General features: G+C 39.7%; 1 pseudogene across 1 annotated transcript; it reads left to right on the plus strand.

Moving 5' to 3' along the window:
- Nucleotides 1-10,674: 10,674 nt before the first annotated feature.
- Nucleotides 10,675-12,569, plus strand: LOC149847281 (aldehyde oxidase GLOX pseudogene; annotated as a pseudogene). The gene has a single exon (XR_016430600.1). The product of XR_016430600.1 is annotated as an aldehyde oxidase GLOX pseudogene (transcript).
- The last annotated feature ends 4,798 nt before the right edge of the window (nt 12,570-17,367 follow it).

Here is a 17,367-nt window from a genome sequence, read left to right on the forward strand (position 1 = left end):
ACAAGTAAAGGAAGGCACCCCCCCCCTGCGTTTTCAGGCAGAGGGGCAACCCCTTGACGAAAAACGCAGGGGGTTAACCCCCTGCCGAAAAAGGCAGGGGGTTTAACTCCTGCCTTTTCCGACAGGGGGTTAACTCCTTACCGGAACAGGCAAGGGGTTAACCCCTTACCGGAACAGGCAGGGGGTTAACCCCTTGCCGGAACAGGCAGGAGGTTAACCCCTTCCCTATTCCGACAGGGGGTCGACCCCGGCACCCCCTGCCTTTCCGGCATGGGTTTAACCCCCTGCCGGATCAGGAAGGGGGTCGACCCTCTGCCTGATCAGGTAGGGGGGCGACCCCCTGCTGTTCCGGCAGGGGGTCGACTCACTGGCGGAAAGGCTGGGGGTCGACCCCCTGCCCGAACAGGGGGTCAGTTAACCCCCTATGTTTCGTAAGGGGGTCGACCCCCTGCTGGAACAACAGGGGAGTCGACCCCTTGCCGAAACAACCTCTTTTTTTTTGTGGTGACTTCATTTTAAAACTGTGTTTTTTTGTGCAGATTTTTCAACAGAACCAGCTCGTGCTCAGCCACCTGTGGTAAGTAATTGACAAAAACAATGCAAATCGAGTAAATACCCGTGGTAAGTAAGTGATGCAAGCGTATCACATGTTATTTAATTTATTAGATGTAACATTTTATTGTTCACACACTCACTTAGTTGTTGATACTTAGGGTTGCTTTGTTGGAGTTCAGAGATCATGTTGAGTATGATTTTAATGTATGAATATTGAAGTGTTCTTATTTTTGGAGTATGGAGTCCATGCTAAGCATGGTAGTAGTTAGTGAGATATTGAAGTGTGTTTGTTGCAGGTACATGTTTGCCATTAGTTTGATATGACTAATTACGATGTATTGTAATGTTTAATGTAATTGTATTCATGCTTGTATGTAGTTACTTTCAATTTGATTATGACTTCCATGTGAAATTGTATAATGAATGCATGTTTCAAATGATTGTATCGTGTCATTAATAGTTTGCACATGAAAATATTAAGTTATCAATGCATGCATCAAAATTCTTGTTATTGCATGACATCATATATTGTATGATAAATTTGATATTTTCTTCATCGTAGCATTCTGATTGTTCTCTTTTAATTCGTTAGGCTATTATTCGTAACATCATAAGAAAATGACTGCAAACCGTGAATGGATGTACCGTAGGATAGTGGACAATGGGTTATCGGATGAATATATAGTTGGTGTTGACAGTTTTATAGAATTTGCAGCGGCAAGTGTCAGTACAGTAGATCCAATAGGTCAGATTAGGTGTCCCTGCAAGATTTGTAAGAATAATCAATTTGTAGAATCTCATAGCGTTAGACATCACCTATACAGGAAGGGTTTTGTGAATGATTATCAGAACTGGACGTTTCATGGAGAAGAATTTAGAAACAATTTTGATGCACGGGTGAATGTGGTGCACGATAATCCATATACAGATTTGATATTTGATGCCGCAGGAACAGAACTGGGTTCTGCTATGAGTTCTAGTGATGTAAGAACTGTCGTAGATGAAGAATCACCAAACGATGCAGCTAGTAGATTTTATGATTTACTTAGAGATGTTGATGAACCACTTTGGAACGGTTGCGAGAGTCACACTATCTTGTCTGCAGTTCTTCAACTAATAAATTTGAAGTCCGAGTATAATTTGAGTCAATCATGTTTTGACCGTTTGTGCATGATTGTGAAGAGTATGTTGCCCAAAGATGAGAAATTGCCACAAAATTTCTATCGTGTGAAAGTTATGGTCAACGCTCTGGGTATGGGTTACAAAAAGATTGATGCATGTCCAAATCACTGCATGTTGTATTTCAAGGAGCAGAAAAACAACATATCATGGTCGTCATGTGGGCATCCTCGGTTCAAGCCAAAGACAAGAGGCAATGGTAACACGAGATCAAAGGAAGTTTCATACAAGTCGCTCTGCTACTTTCCTATCACTCCTAGATTGCAGTGATTGTATATGTCTTCAAGGACAGCTAAACACATGAGATGGCATGCAAATAAAGTTCAACACGATGAAAACAAGATCACGCATCCTGTTGACGCTGAAGCTTGGAAGCACTTTGATCGTACTCAGCAGAACTTCACAATGGAAGTGTGAAATGTTAGACTTGGTCTATGTACAGATGGATTTAATCTATTTGGGGGTAGATCAACTCAATATTCATGCTGGCTAGTATTTGTAATTCCATACAACCTTCCACCAAGCTTGTGTATGAAACGTCCAAATCTTTTCTTGTCTCTGTTGATCCCTGGTCCGACCTCACCTGGCCAAAATCTTGATGTATATTTAAGGTGATTGATTGATGAACTAAAAGTATTGTGGGATGACGGTGTTACCACGTATGTTGCCCACCAAAAAAAAAATTTCAACATGAAGGTCGTTGTTCTATGGACAATCAGTGACTTCCCTGCATATGATACGCTATCTGGTTGGAGCACACATGGGAGATTGGCATGTTCGTACTGCATGGAGGATTCCAAAGCTTTTAGATTGAGGCATAGAAAGAAGCCTTGCTAGTTTGAGTGTCATCGTCGATTTCTACCTAGCGATCATCCGTTCCGACGACAAAAGAATATGTTTAAAGCAGGCACAACTGAAACAGAAAATCCATCTTCAAGATTGTCTGGCATAGAGATTCTAAGAAGATTGCGATACTTTTCAGATGTATTAACAAATGTCCGCAGTCCTACACCCTTTCGTGGATTTGGGAAGGATCACAATTGGAAGAAGAAATCTATTTTTTGGAAACTACCGTATTGGCCGACCCTATTGATACGATATAATTTGGATGTGATGCATGTGGAGAAATATGTGTTTGATAATATGTTCAATACAGTAATGAATGTTAAAGGAAAAATGAAGGATAATCCGAAGGCCCGTACGGATTTAAAATTAATATGTAAACGACCAGAATTGGAACTCAAAGAGTATAATGGCAAAGTACCGAAACCAAAGGCAAAGTACGTGCTCAGACCTGATCAAATAAAACATGTATATCAATGGTTGAGACAATTGAGATTTCCAGATTGATATGTCTCTAACATTGCTCGGGCTGTGAAGATTGACGATGGACAATTATATGGGTTGAAGAGTCATGATTGTCATATCTTTATGCAACGATTGATACCCCTAACATTCCATGATATGTTAGACAAACCTATATGGGGGGTATTGTCTAAGTTGAGCGGATTTTTCAGAACATTGTGTGCATCGGAAGTCGTAGTATCAGATGTAAAGAATCTCGAGGACTCTGTCATCACCACTGTTTGTCTGCTAGAAAAGATATTTCTGCCAGCATTTTTCGATGTTATGGAACATTTAATCATACATCTGCCATATGAACTAAGGGTTGGTGGCCCTGTGCAATATCGATGGATGTACCCATTTGGAAGGTATATGTTTTTTTATATTTGTCTCCTTAATTCCAGATATTTAAAATTTGAAATGTATATTTTTGCCAGATGCATGTTCGACCTCAATAAAAAGGTTCGTAATAAAGCAAGAGTAGAAGGCTCTATTTGTGAGGCGTACACTTTAGAAGAGATTTCAAATTTCTCATCTATGTACTTCGAACCTCATATTCCAACACGTTACACATGCCCGCCCCATAACGATGATGGAGAACAAGTAACTGTAGCTGACAAGCTATCGATATTTCAACAACTTGGGCATGCATTTGGTAGTTTCCGATCAAGGCTCTTGACAGATCGAGAGCAAGACGCAGCACACATCTATATTTTTTTAATTGCTCAGCGATCGACCCATACATCGAGTAAGTATATGTAGACGCAATACAATTATAAATCCTTTTATGTTTTATATGTGGATACATGGCTCGGTAATATAAGTATTTGTGGTTTGCAGACGATTTGATCTGGAGTTGCAAAGCGAAGTTTCACATCTCACTGATGCAGAAATACACAAAGAACGTGAAACTAAGTTTGTGGAGTGGTTGAAACAGCTGGTAAAGAAGCTAACATAAATTTTATACTTATAAACAACACTAAGTTACTTAATTGATCGTGATCACAATCATTGTTTATGTCTGTGCGTAGGTCCACCATGGTGATGTTAAAGATCAAGGAATATGTGATTTAGAAAATGGTCCGACCAAAGTTGTGCAATGCTACAACGGGTACATTGTAAATGGTTATCGATTCCATACAAAAGATTACGATATAAACAAATCAACGATGAATAGTGGCGTATGTGTCAAGGGTAGCAGCTACGGTGAAAATGAACATGATTACTACGGTGTTATAGAGGAAATAATGGAGTTGACTTACTTAGGCATAAATAACAGGGTAACTTTATTCAAGTGTCATTGGTTTGATCTAACTGCAACAAGACTCGACAAAGCTTCAGGCATTGTGGAGGTGAATCATAAATCCAGGTTTGGAACATATGAACCATTCATATTAGCCTCGCAAGCTCAACAAGTTTATTATACTTCATATCCGAGTATAAAAAAGTCAGATAGAAATGAATGGTGGGCAGTTTGAAAGGTGAAGTCCAAACTATACCCTGAGTATGATCAGTTACAGAAAGATGAGTTAGTTGAAGACAACGATTACTATCAATCAGATGATGTCTATGACTTCACTTATGGTCACGATGTTGCGCATGATATGCATGTCATATCTTCATTGGCCGATGAAACATTCATAGAGGAATGTGATCCAAATGATGTACCAAGTGGATGGGAAAACAATGAAGAAGAAAAAAGTCAATCAAGTAACGAGGAAGAATTCTCAAGCTAGTGAGAAAAATCTTGTAATACAAACCTCTATTTAAATGCATTGCAATACTTGATGTGAATGATTTGAATTATTTGAATGTATTGTAATACTTGATGCGAATGAATGAGTTGTATTGCAATACTTGATGTGAATGATTAAAAATTTTATTTGAATATATTGTAATACTTGATACGAATTATTTGAATGCATTGTAATACTTGATGTGAATGATTTGAATTATTTGAATGTATTGTAATACTTGATACGAATGATTCGAATGCATTGCAATACTTGATGTGAATGATTTGAATTATTTGAATGTATTGTAATTAATGCAACGAATGATTTGAATTATTGCAATACTTGATGTGAATGATTTGAATTATTTGAATGCATTATAATACTTGATGCGAATGATTTGAATGCATTGCAATGCTTGATGTGAATGACTTGAATGCATTGCAGTACTTGATATGAATGATTTGAATATATTGTAATACTTGATGCGAATGACTTGAATGTATTGTAATACTTGATGTGAATGACTTGAATGTATTGTATGACATATGTTATTTGTTAGAATATGGTTCGTGGAGGTTACAGTGGTCGCTCATCCAGTAGTAGTCAGGCTCAGCCTTCATCTTCACGGGCTTCTGTGATAGGTATATCATTTAACTAATTGGATGTTTGATTAGTTCAAATGCGTATTCTGAGAAAGTCTAACGTATTTTTTTATAGATGATGTTTCGCTTGTACACGACCCACCTACACCAGTTGATCAAACAAGTCATGAGCCAACACAGAAAGCAGGGTCTTCTCAGTCTGCCGCAAGAAGACTCATTCGAATAGTGTATATCGATAATCGATCGTAAGTATTTTGTTTTCAATTATTGCATATCTTATAAATATTTTATATTGATATTTACTGTGTATCAATTCATGTGCAACACGAGGTTTGAGCCACAAGTAGTACGAAAGATTAGGAATTCACTTCTTCAACATCTACCAGGACCGGTGGCTCAATGGAAAGAGTACCCAAAGGAGGTGTTAGACAGATTGTGGTCTTCATTCATGGTATACATTTGTTCCTCATAGTTAATGTGTTTTATATTTAATTTATTTAAGTAATGTCTACTAACTTTCTGAAAATATTTGTAGGTTTCGAATCGCTTCGCAACTACAGTGGAAGAAAATGATGCAAGAAAGGTGTGGCAGAAGGTGGTTGTCAATCGATTTGCAGACATACTGCACACTATGAATACTGCAGCAAAAAAATCATCTGGCGTAATAGATGATCCACTACAGTGGAAGGGCCATAGCCCTATTACTATCAGGAAAGATTATTGGGATGAAATGTGATATAAGTGGGCAAGAGATGCATTTTGAAATCGCTCTGCGAATGCTGCACAAAATCGAGCGAAAATGCTCGAAGCCCATCTACACACAGGTGAATCTAAGACATTTGGGAGCCACCTGAAGAAAATGGTAACTCATCAATATATCATATTAATTTTATAAGTATTGTTGCAAACTTGTGAACTAAATCTTTTGTCATTTAACTTCGAAGGAAGCAAAAAAAGGAGGCATTGTACCATATAAGAATGTGTTTGTTGAAACACATAAACGGAAGACCATTTGAGTCTTCGTATCAGAGAAGGCGAAAACGACAACAGTATGTATTTATTCTATTAATAATCATTACAATATGCAAGTTATCATAATGTTATCATTAATTATTAATGCATACTTTAAACATTATTTTGTATGAGGCATATGAGCAACAGATGGTAGAGCGATATGGCAATGACGCTACTCAGCATCCATCATTTGATCCTGTAGCATGGGTGACTGCAGCAGGTGAACCCAAAAAGGGTCGTGTGTTCGAGTTTGAGAGTAATCTGAACACTTCACTAGTTATTGCTTCTTTCAGTTACGGCTCACCGACTTCTTCCGTCGACATAAGCTCCAAGCAGCAGCATATTCTTTCCAGTGATGATGTACGCCAGATCATTAAGGAAACAATGAATGACTACTTCCATGACACTGTCGCCCCCTTTCTCCGAGATGAGATTAACAATCTTGTGCTGAACAGGGGATCTTCGATTGCAGGTCCCTCTCAGGTATAATCACATATTCAATTTTTTTGTTTGTCTGCCTTAGAACACATATGAGCATAATCGAATCACATATATAACTTTTTGCTTGCCTTAGAGCACATATGAGCATGATAGAATCACATATAGAGTTTTTTGTCTGCCTTAGAGCACATATGAGCATGCTATAATCACATATAAAGTTTTTTGCCTGCCTTAGACCACATATGAGCATGATAGAATCACATATAAAGTTTTTTTGACTGCCTTAGAGCACATATGAGCATGATAGAATCACATATAGAGTTTTTTGCCTGCCTTAGAGCACATATAAGCATGCTATAATCACATATAAAGTTTTTTGCTTGCCTTAGAGCACATATGAGCATGATAGAATCATATATAAAGTTTTTTTGACTGCCTTAGAACACATATGAGCATGCTATAATCAATATTCAGTTTTTTTACTGCCTGAGAACACATATGAGCATGTTATAATCACATATTCAGTTTTTTGACTGCCTGAGAACACATATGAGCATGCCAAAATCACATATAGAATTTTTTTACTGCCTTAGAACATATATCATTCATGATATATTCACATATAAAGTTTTTTGCTTTGCTTGCCTTAGAGCACATGTGAGCATGATAGAATCACATATAGAGTTTTTCTGTCTGCCATAGAACTCATGTTAGCATGCTATAATCACATATTCAATTTTTTGACTGTCTTAGCACACATATGAGCATGATTGAATCACATATATAGTTTTTTGCCTGCCTTAGAGCACATATGAGCATGATAGAATCACATATAAAGTTTTTTTATTGCCTTAGAACACATATGAGCACATGATAGAATCACATATAGTGTGTAATTTATTTCATTATATTTTGTTTATCAATACTGACTGTTCTTTTCTTGTGTAGGTTGGTGGCAATAATCAGCGTAGCGAAGCTAAAGGGACAGATAAAGGCAATGAAGAAGAAGACGCACAAAATCTTGGCGATGATTAGAGAACTGTGTTGAAGTTCTATTTTTTTTTCTTAAATGTAATTATTGAATTGTAGTTAATTGAACTTGTTAATTTTAAGGTGAAACGATTAATTGTTGTAGATTCCTTTTATATGGAATTTTTTGTGTGGTTTGTTTTTTATTTACAAGAAATATAAATTGTACAGAAAATATAAATTGTACCGTTCTCGGTATTTAATTTTCAAATAATTTTTTTAAATTTTTTTCGTGTTTGCGATGGATTAGCGACGGAACCATCTGTCGCTATGCATATAAATCTAGCGACGGCTTAGCGACGGACGTGAATCTGTCGCCAAGCCGTGGTCGTCGGTTAGTACCGGCGGATTGGCGACGGAATATATCGTTCGTTATTCTGTCGCAATTAGCGACAGACCTGGCGACAAATTTATTCTGTCGCCAGTTAGCGTCGAAAAATTCGCGACGTAAGCATACCGTCGCCTAGTCGTCGCTAAGCCTGTTAGCGACAGAATAGCGACGGAATGTGGTCGTCGCTAATCCACGGCTTTGTTGTGGTGATCGGGCAATACGTATCATATCGGCAGAAAATTGATACGATACTAACCTGAATTTGGTATTTTTTAATAAATGTAAAAAGTGCTTAAAATTAATTTTTTAATATTACTTTAATAATTTAACACGTGTCATGTTTTGGTTGACACAAGATGTTTTTTTAATTATTTTTTAGCCTATTCAAAACGGTTCACTTGAGAATCGGTATTGATCAATTCACGGGAATCGTTGGCCAAACGATTCAGGGCGGATACCGATACTGACATGGGTCAAAAGTAACCTTTAAATATGAACAACAGGCAACATACTTGCATCATAAAACTTTGCCATTTAAAGATAAGTTAAAATCTGCAGGTATTCTCAATTAAGACTAGCTACTAACCAACTAAGTGGTTAAAGCAAACTTTTTAAGCTAGGGCCCCATGTAAGGCAAGGAAGAGGAGAATTAAATAATTTCATAGCTCACAGGTACGTGGTTCTGAATCAAAATCCGGGTCAGATCCTCATTCCCAACCCGTCATCAAGGATCTGACACTTTATCTTCAGATATGGATCTTAAAATAAAATCCTTATGAGTATCCGGGCCACGTTCAGTCTCAAATGATCAAGCATTTTTTGGATCCGGATAAGTATTTTGGCTGTTATATATTCAGATCCGGATTCAATACTGTCCGTTCGAACCTTTTACATATAATAGTTTTCCTCACAACCTTTTTTTATTAAATCCAATGCTACGACATAAAACTTGGATCTCTAAACAATTCTACTGCATTATTTGAGTCCATATTCTGATTCCGATTAACTCACTGCTTAGGCGTTCCTTTTGGATTTGGATTGACGATGATGTGGCTTATATCCCACTTCTCACCCATAGCTATAGTTTCAACTAGGGGTGGGCATCGACCCGGCCTAGCCCGGGCCAGTTTAGAGCTCGGCTTATTGGGCTTTAAGTGCAGCCAGGCCCATTTATTAACGGGCTGAATTTTTGCCTGGTTTTTAACAAGCTGAGATTTGAAGATTTTGCCCATGGTCCGACCTATTGGTCAAACCAGTCCGGCCTGGCCCAAATCCATTTGTAAATAATAATAATTAACAAGTTCTCAACTTTCCATGCACTCAATTAATTATCTTTCTAGTTTTCATAAAATTAATGTAAGGTAAATAGTAATACTTACCAAGTTACTATGCAATAGTTAATTTTTTGTATTTTTATATTATTAAAAAAATAATAAATAACTCAAATTTGGGCCAGACAAGGCTTGGCTTATGTATATAATGGGTTGAGTTTTGGCCCACTCGGGCCTAAAATCTTGGCCCAAACCCGGCCTAAGGCAGGTCGGGTCAGCTTGGCCCATCGGATCGCCAGGCCCGTTTTCCACCCCTACTTCCAACTCATGCAAAGTCGGCTAAATGTTTACAACCTTACACGTAGGTTTTAATTACAACAAAATTTGATTTTAGAAAAAAAGAAAAATAAAAGTTACATCTGTTCATATTTTGGAAGAATCAAACTTGCATGGATCCTGCGTGCTTGCTTTGGTCACGAAGCTGTGATCAATTTTAACTTAAAAGACAAACTCAGCCAACGGTCACAATCGTGTTTGACTAACCTTGAGAAAATATCGTGAATGTGATCTTGAGAAAAATCCAAGAATCATGGCATTGCAAACACTAGTTTCTGAAAAGCTGATGCAGATGAGAAGTATTTGGATCTTATTTTAGTTTAAGTTTTTTTTTTTTTTGTATTTGGGATTTGTATAGAATTATATTTTTTTATATAACGAATCTATCACAGATCCAAAATAGCATTAAGGTTTAATTTTTTCTATAAATACTTGTTACATGGGGTTAGTGAGTTGAAAGATTATACTTATTGTTTTCCCTAAATTTTATGTAATTTTTTTTAGTATTTTTATATGTTTTCCTTCAATTTTCCTAAGTAAGAGGAGTGTAACTTAGAGATTTTTTAGCATCTTCGGTTTCAAAAGTGCATCAAAAGCTCTGGTAAGTGATCTGCTAAGTTGGGAAGGGAAAGAGATCCAAGTGATCTACCAAGATCTCAACCACGCCCGGACATCATCCAACCGTCTCCATTCCAGTTAATCCCACGCCCTGAAGTCCGCCAACCTAGTTTTCCCTAATCATCATAAATTCATATCTATATCTCCTCCCCGTACCAACACATGTATCCTCTCTCTTGATATCCATACCAAGAAAAAAGCCCAGAGAATCCAGAGAGAGAGAGAAGCTGCACAAGACGATATTGATCGATGGCGCGATGTTCTTCACCACCCTTCCTCTTGATCCTCTGCTCCATCCTTCGTCTTCTTATTCGCCGGTCATTGGCGGAGTCAGGCGAGGGAGGAGAGTGGAGCTTACTGAGGGAGAGCGTGGGGATATCTGCGATGCACATGCAGGTGATGCACAACGACAAGGTGGTGATGTTCGACCGAACCGACTTCGGGCCCTCGAACCTCACCCTGCCCTTGGGCCGCTGCCGGTACGACCCCAACGACGTCGCCCTCAAGAAGGACTGCACCGCCCACTCCCTCGTCTACGACGTCGCCACTAACGCCGTCCGTCCACTCACCGTCCGCACCGACACCTGGTGCTCCTCCGGCTCCCTCTCCCCCGACGGCCGCCTCGTTCAGACCGGTGGATACAACGACGGCGACCGCGTCGTCCGCACCTTCTCCCCCTGCCCCGACTTCCAGAACTGCGACTGGTTCGAGTCCCCGCAGCCGCTAGCGGTCAGGAGGTGGTACGCCACCAACCAGATCCTCCCCGACGGACGGATCATCGTCGTCGGAGGCCGCCTCCAGTTCAACTACGAGTTCTTCCCGAACTCCGACCCGCCGGAGAAGTTCGACCTCGGGTTCCTCCGGGAGACGCGTCAGGATCCCGACGAGAACAACCTCTACCCGTTCTTGCACCTACTCCCGGACGGAAACCTCTTCGTTTTCGCCAACACGCGATCTATCCTCTTCGACTACTCGAGGAATCGGATCCTGCGCGAGTTCCCGGAGATCCGCGGCGGGGATCCGAGGAACTACCCGAGCTCCGGATCGTCGGTTCTGCTGCCGATCCGGCTGTCGGAGGACTTTCCCGGCGGGGTACGGAAGGTGGAGGTCATGGTCTGCGGCGGCGCGCCGAGGGGATCGTTCGAAAAGGCGGTGAACGGCGAGTTCGTCGCGGCGGTGGCGACGTGTGGCCGGCTGAGATTGACGGACCCGTCACCGGCGTGGGAGATGGAGGCGATGCCGGTGACGAGGGTCATGGGAGACATGCTGATCCTGCCCAGCGGCGACATTCTCATCATCAACGGCGCCATGAGCGGCACCGCCGGGTGGTTCCTCGGCCGGAAACCGGCGTTGAATCCGGTGATCTACCGCCCGGGAGCTCCCAGGGGGAAGAGATTCGACTTGATGAACGAGTCGCGGATCCCAAGATTGTACCACTCGTCGGCCGTGGTGCTGCCGGACGGGAGGGTCCTGGTGGGAGGGAGCAACCCTAACATCAATTACAGCTTCACCGGTGTGGATTTTCCGACAGAACTCCGGCTGGAGGCGTTCTCTCCGCCGTATCTCCGGCCGGAGGTGGCGCCAGCGCGACCGAGGATCGTGTTCGCGACGCAGACGGAGGGCCTCGGGTACAAGCAGCCGTTCACCGTTGTCTTCACCGTGACCGGCCAAACGTCGCCGGAGAACGACGAGGAGGTACCGGAGGAAAAGAAGCTGGTGGTGGAGGTGAAGATGCTGGCGCCGTCTTTCACGACGCACTCGTTCGCGATGAACCAGAGGATGCTGGTGCTGGAGGTGGTGACGACGTCGCGTACGCTTCTGCCCTCGACGTTCCAGGTGACCGTCATGGCCCCACCGACGGCTGAGATCGCGCCTCCGGGTTACTACATGATCTTCGTCGTCCATCAAGGCATACCCAGCCCCGGGATTTGGGTAAAGATCCAGTGAGAGAGACCTCAAATGGACTCTCTTTCTCTTTTTCTTTCTTGGATTTTTTTGTTTTTTATTTTTCTTGGATTTAATTCTTTGGGTAGTTGTTGGATTTTGTTGGAGTTGTGTATTACTGTATTTATGGTAATACAAATTTAGGTGTGGAGAATTTTGGTTTGTTAAATACTCTCCAACCGTAAGTACGGCAGGCAGAATCAGCGCGATTATGTTTATGATCCTGAGGTGAATTCTCAGAGTAAAAAGTTTGTTGTAGGCGAAGTGGGGGTGTATGGTATGGGATTCGAACCCACGCCATTTGGGTGACGTAAGTAGAGTGATGGAGATCTAAGATACATGGGTTTTCTTGGGTGCAACTTTACTCATTTTCACTCATCCATGTCATCCCATTATAATACTCATTTTGGAATCTCATTGATGCAAGTTGTTTTTTGTTGTGTTTGGAAACTGGTAGTCCCAGGGATTTTTTGGATTTTGAAAAATGGTAACTGCCAAATCTCAGATTTAAGGACAGTGTCACTTTTCCACTCATCCCCTATGTCATCCTTAATCTTCTTACCCTTTTCAAATAATCTTACGATGCAAGTTGTTTTGATCAAATATGACTTTATGGATTGATTCAACATGGTCAAATTTAGTAAGAATCGTCTCTTGGATTATTATTTTTCAACGAAAAATATGATTTTCTAAATCACAAAATTTTGTATTTTGTCAACTGTTGATTATTAATCGTCAAAAAATCTTGCATATAGTTTGGATTTTGGCAATTTGAATGATGATTTTCACTAAATGAATTATGTAGATCACATCTGTGGAGTCCGATTTGATCAAAACAACTTGAACCAAAGAAATCCCAAGAAAGGGTATGAAGATAGGAATGACGGGATAAGTGAAACCGATTTGGTCTCACTTCCTCTCCTACATAAAATCTCATCTCAACAACTAATTTTCAAACATCCACCACCAAGGTAGTTTGATCATGTATCTACCAAATGCATAAACACTCATCACATTTGCCAGTTTCCAAATAAACCTTAATCAAATTAGACGTCATAAATGGATTCATCATGATGAACTTGATACAAATCAACCCTTGCATTGCATTTTTCTGTAAAAATATGATTTTTTATTTTCATAGCTGCAGATTTTTTTCATTCGAATACCAATATTCACTAAATGGACCATGTGGATCACACTTATGATTGATCTTCCATAAAATGAAAGTTACCTAGGTTAGGCAAAAGTTTAGAGCTGGGCTACCCGGCTCAATAATACTGGTTTAAAATGCTAGAAAGCCCTTTTTTTATGATAAGGAACCCTTGCTGAAGCGAGAAAAAACCCCGGGTGGGGCCCCACGACAACCCTTCCTTACGTGACCCATCTCTGAAAACTATGAACACTCGTGCACCAGCGGAGTTTGATCTTGGGTCTTCTTTGTCAAATCTTCATGGTGAAAAGTCTGCTATTATCAGACCTATCTCCCCATCAAAATCAACCTCAAATCTCAATATCAACATTGCAAAATCCCTTCTCATTCACGTTTCTTCAACACCGGCGTCAATTATTCGAAGAGAGAGCGCACCTTTAGGAACTCAAATCTCTCTCTCTCTCTCTCTCTCTCTCTCTCTCTCTCTCTCTCTCTCTCTCTCTCTCGTTCACGGTAGGAATGCCTGGTTTGGTGCTGCAATGGATGATCTGGCGGTTGGCAGGTGTTTGTTATTCTTATGGAGCCAAAGCAATGTGCAGAATTAAAACACCAATGGCAAATAGAAAGTTGAGATAATAGGGTTTAGAGTTCTACCGAACTACGAGTTACAAGCTATGCCTAGGGTTTAGAGAGAAAGAGAAGAAAATTAATCAAGTTTAGGAAAATCGATCAACCAATCTAATTACAAACTCAAAATTAACATATTTATAATAAAAAGAGAAATCATAATCCTATGACCAATCCTGAATAGATATGGGATCCAAACTAAGACAGAAAATAAATAAATGGATCTATATGGATCCTGAATCTAAAATTTTCTAATCTTCTTATTGCACTTCTTTTTGATGAATCAAATTAGATCTAGCCCGCCCCTGCATCAACTATGAACCTCAGGCTATTTAAATTAAGCTGGCTCCACAGTTATCTGTGGACAGTGAAACAGTGATGAGAAGAAGCAACTTTGCCTGCTGCTTTCAAGAACAATAAAAGAGCTCAACTGCCCAATTTAGTATGCACAAAGAAAAAATAAAAGTGAGAAAAGATGGTTAATAAATAAGGTTGCAGTGACACTAAGTGTCAGGGAGAGAAAGAATTTGGTGCACATGTGAAATGGTCAGAAATCTGTCATTCTTCCCGCAACCTCATAAATGAGAATTGAGATCATGTGCAATGTGATTGCACACTTCAAGTGTGCTGCTATACTTGATCACCCACTATCTGCTGAGCCCCTACAGCTGACAGGCTATATCTCAAAGATGATGGATGATCATGTGCAGCAGCACACTAAAAGTGTTTAATCACATTGCACCTGATCCTCCCTCCATAAATGCATTGTAGGAGAGCCTTGGAAGAAAGAGATGCAGTTGAAGAAAGTGTATCAGCCAACAGTCTGTCTGTGGGCACTAGTACAGTTACAATTGCAAGCTGAGCCATGCAATACACGGTACAGGGCACATGGCTGCTGCTGTCTTATGGAATTTGTTACTGTACTCTGTGTAATTTGTTATCCAACCACCCCACAGGAGAACAATTAGTACCGGCCCACCGACAGTACCAGCTGCTGGCTGGCTCTCGGGCGTTTACTTTTATTAGATTTGCCACTACTGTTATTAGCCAAGCCCGGCCAGCCATAAGGGACCAGAGAGAGAGAATCGTCATTTTTTAGCAAATGGTCATTAAGTAGCACACAACGGTTGTTAGTTAAAGCCCACAAGGGCTCCATTCATCTAGTACGGGACACGTGACACGGATTCGGCTTGCTAATTCAAAATTTTCTTTTCTAACAAAGTAGGACACAAGGACAAGGAATTTTTAAATTTTTAATGAATAAAAACCATTTTTTGATATTCTAATAGTAAAAAATATTACAAATATTATTAAAAAAATTAAAATAATGTCCATGTGTGTCAGTGTCCATGTCAGCGTGTCAGCTTGGGTGACCGGTGGATGTCATCAAGCTGAAGGGATGTCATAAGTTTGAAATCCTACGAGTGTGTATCCCGAGGCTGAAGCTAGGTGTAGACTTTAGGGGCAAGTGGGACTTGGGGTTTTTATACCATTGAGCTCACAAGTGAGTGAGATGTCCAAAAAACAGGTCGGTTAAAAGCTGAAGGATGTGTGCCACCATTTAAAGGGTGTCTGAAACATGAACTTGGTTTTGTTTCATCCACTTAATGTAACTAGGGCTCGGAAACAAGTCGAAAAACTCGAGGTGTGGCACATAAGGAGCTTGTTCGAACTCACAAAATAGGCAAGTCAAAAATGAAAAGACAGGTGTTTGGGTCCTCTTGACTCATATAAGCTCGTTAAGTAGTAATGAACATATATTTTATATCATATAATATAGTTTAGAACAAATGATTGAAGTATTTGGTTTGCAAGCAAAACAATGAATTTTTTTTTAATTGATCCACAATTTTTTCAATTAGGAGCTTCTTGGGAAGAGACCACACCTTCCCTTGTTGGTGAATTGGTATCATCAACCTCCACCTCAAGTGTCGGTTTATTTTCATCATCTTTTTATTGTATATTATCCTTCTTATTTGCTTTCACCATGTGCTCCACATCTAACACAACATTAGGATCCCATAATTTGTATTCATTTACTCTTTTCTCATATCTGAGAAAGATGCATGAGTTAAATTTAACATCTAACTTAGAATGTTGTCCACGGTGCACATGAACGTAAGTAGGACATCCAAAGACTTTAAAAAAAATAATAATTACCGGCCTATTTATCTTGTAGAGTCTTGTAATCAATTCCTTTAGATGGTGACCTATTGACAATAAAGCAACTATCTTTGCCTAAAAGCTTTTCTCCAATCTTGTATTCAACCTCATACTGTGAGTTCATGCGAGTCTTGTTCATCTTCTTTTTTCAACCCTTCTATTGAGATGTATCTGGTGTGGTAAATCAATGAGTGATTCTCTCATTTCTACAAAATTCTATAAACTTATTAGACTTATACTCTCCTTCATTATCCGATCTCAACTATTACATCTTTTTTCCTATTTGTATTGCTACCTTGCCTTCCATTGTTTAAATTACAAAAATGATTCGGTTTTGCTCTTCATGAAGTAGACTTGAACTTTCTTTGAGCAGTTATCTACAAAGGTAATAAAATATTCAACATCACCATTAGATTTATCTAGTGCATACCCTCGTACACTTGTATGTATATAGTCTAAAATGCCATGATTCATAAACTTTGCAGTCTTGAAAACTACCCTGCATTGTTTTCCCAACACACAATATTTGCAGAAATTTAGTTTGCATGACTTAACAACATTCAACAAGTTTCTTGTATGAAGTTCTATCATACCTCTTTCATTCATATTCTCTAGATGCATATATCAAAGAGTGCTCTAATATGCACTGGACTCTTCATTAATAGTCATAACAGCTTCACCTAAAACTGTGTTTTCTATTAACTGATATAGGTTTTCTATTGATTGACCCTTCATGACAACCAAAGTTCCTTTGGTTACCTAAGAACTCTACCTATTGTTGCAAACATTTAACTACTTAGATTTAAGGCACCCAAAGAGATTAAACTTTTTTTAAGTTCAAGTATATATCTTACATCAGTTAAGGTTTTTATCACCTCATCAAATATCTTGATTTTCAAGACATCATTACCTATAAGAACAAAACCACCATTATAATCTTGAATGGTATCGAACCAATGCAAACACATATTATATGAGCATTCAGAATATAAAGTCCAGTGATAATAGAATTGATTCATACCAGTAT

The sequence above is a fragment of the Nuphar pumila genome, chromosome 2, assembly GCF_984573655.1.
Source record: "Nuphar pumila chromosome 2, dmNupPumi1.hap1.1, whole genome shotgun sequence".
Classification (NCBI taxonomy): Eukaryota; Viridiplantae; Streptophyta; class Magnoliopsida; order Nymphaeales; family Nymphaeaceae; genus Nuphar; species Nuphar pumila.